The sequence below is a fragment of the Bacillus rossius genome, unplaced genomic scaffold (genome assembly GCF_032445375.1).
Source record: "Bacillus rossius redtenbacheri isolate Brsri unplaced genomic scaffold, Brsri_v3 Brsri_v3_scf25, whole genome shotgun sequence".
Taxonomy (NCBI): domain Eukaryota; kingdom Metazoa; phylum Arthropoda; class Insecta; order Phasmatodea; family Bacillidae; genus Bacillus; species Bacillus rossius.
Window position 1 is genome coordinate 42,433 of NW_026962426.1, and position 2,568 is coordinate 45,000.

The 2,568-nt window shown below is 35.5% G+C and overlaps 1 non-coding gene across 1 annotated transcript; it reads right to left on the reverse strand.

The window, feature by feature from the left end:
- Positions 1-266: 266 nt before the first annotated feature.
- LOC134543935 (5S ribosomal RNA) lies at positions 267-385 on the reverse strand. The gene has a single exon (XR_010077378.1). It is a non-coding gene; the product is annotated as a 5S ribosomal RNA (ribosomal RNA).
- Positions 386-2,568: the final 2,183 nt, after the last annotated feature.

Consider the following 2,568-nt stretch of genomic DNA (forward strand, 5'->3'; position numbering starts at 1 on the left):
ATACACTTATCTATTTATTTTTTCACTTTGAATTTTGTATGAGGTATACACATGCAAAGATTCACAGCTGCTGCTGGGTGGGTGAGTGAGTGAGTGATTGATTGATTGATTGATTGATTGATTGATTGATTGATAGAGAGTGAGTGTGTGTGTGTGTGTGTGTTAGGGGGGGGGGGGGGGGGAAATGTGGTGATTGTGGGGGAAAAAAAAATTTAAAATTGAAATTTTTAAAAAAAAATTTTTTTCTGTAGGGTGCAAAATAGTAGTGCCAACGGCACGTGGTGTTCCCAAGCGGTCACCCATCTAAGTACTAACCACGCTCGACGATGCTTAACTTCGGTGATCGGACGAGAACCGGTGTGTTCATCGTGATATGGCCGTTGGCAATTGATATAGATGTTTTTTTTTTGCAGTTTGTATTTGCCACTCGAAATAGCTATACCAGGTGTGATTGTTACAAACAACAGGAGAAATCGTGTAATGAACACTCTTTTACTTCCCCCCCCCCCCCCCCCCCTCCCCACACACAACACCCACCACCCTCACCATCCCAACCACCAAAGCCCTCTTCAAAATACACTCTCACACACACACACAAACCCACACTCTATAACTGATGAACATTACCATAACTTCTTAAAGCCATTAGATAATATTTAACTCAAGAAAGGTATTGTGATATGTTTAAAGAAAGAAAGGTGAAACCTTTAACTTTACCAGCAGGTATTAGTATCACTGAGGTATCTTCTAGGTTGTAGCAGCAATAGTAGTAATAATAATAAAATTAAATAAGGTAATAAAAAAGAAAAGTTATACATGTGATCAAATCATGAATGTATAAAACTGGAATGAATTTAAATTTTTTTTATTTTTCTTCATAGGCTGTTTTGAAATTGATGAGTAAGTGCCTCTTCTTTTAAATTTTTTAATGCTGAACACTGTTACATAAGAGATGAATGTTTAGAAAATTTAAAAAAAAAAAAAAGCTAGCCCAGCCCCCTCCCCCCCTCACACAAAATCCAAACAAAAAAAAAAACACCCTCCTTCAAAACATCACATAATCATCCAGCCAGCAGTGCAGACGAGAAATTTGCACTCGGGGCCGCCATTTTGACGATAAATTCTTGCATGGCACACCAAAGGTAGGAAAGAATTTAAAAAAATAAAAATAATGGGCGAGCACCCTCGCGTCTGCCTGTAGAAAATGAAGTTAAAAGTAACATAACCTAAAGACAGGCACACACTAGGGTGCTCCCAGGCGGTTGAGAAATTTTTTCCCGCCAAAAGACTTATATATATTATTTATTTTACTGTTTTTGGCAGGGGGCTATGTCGGTCTGTGTGCAAAGTAGTTCCTACTCCCGCCGCCAGGAGCGCGCGCGGTGGGTAGCGATGTTGTTTTTTCTGCTTTCATTTGTTTATTATTTAGAGGGTTAATGCTATGTAAATGTACGCAAGTTTGGTTATGTGTCGGTAGTTGTGCGAGATTTAATTTCCGAAACGAAATTTGACTTTCATCGGCCTGCATTTCTCACTTATTCGGAAAATACATGTGTGTTTATGTATGTATAATAATCGAGTGATTTTGTAATAATTTGGAAGTTTTGTTTGCGTGTGCGATGTGGGGAAGAAAAGGTGTGCACACGAGTCCTAGGGCTATATTTTTTTTTATTGCGAAATATTTACTTCATGTGGTGAAAAATTTTAAATTATTTGTGATGCAAGTGAAATTTTTTTTTTTTTTTCAGTTGGGTGATGTGTTTGTCCTCGTTTGTGTGCAAGGAAGCAAACATGCTGAAGGTAAGGGGCCATAAATGACACTTTAAAATATTAGTTTACCATTAATTTTGGTTAAATATTAAATTGCCATATAAGTAAAATCATGTCAACTGTTGTATTCCACCCAGTATAAGCTGTTAGTAATGGGTACTTAATATAAATAGAATAAATGTAAGCATTTTCGTCTGCATGAAAATTCACTTTTTTTTTGGATCCATTTGTACTGTGGGTAGTTAAATAGTACATTATGTTGTTTTTACTTCGAAGTACAAAACATCTTGTGCATGATTGCAAATTCAAACGCAGTTAAGCATAATATGAATTCGAATTATGTGTGTGTGTGTGTGTGTATATATATATTTTTTTTTTTTTTTTTTTTTTTTACTGTGTCCAGTTTTAGCACAAATGGAATTATTTTCAAAGTGAATCGATGCAACTGGTCTTTGCCATTAATATTGATATATGATCTAACTAAATTAAATAGAAAGGATTTTTTTATTTATTTTTTTATATATATAAATATATTTGTAGCAATGTACTAATGACCACAGAAGTAAGCAAAAAAAAAAATATATATATATATATCTCAGCCAGTAAACCATGCGTCTTAAAGACTTTTTTTAATGAAAATATTTCTGCCTTGGTTAAGCTTACATTTACTATCATAGGGATTGAGGGAATTGTAGAACAGCAGCAGAAGCATTTCCTTTCATGATCATGTTCTTGGTCCTGAAAAGGACCGTTTATGTAAGCATGTGCACACCAGACCTGCTCACTTGGAGCTGGTGT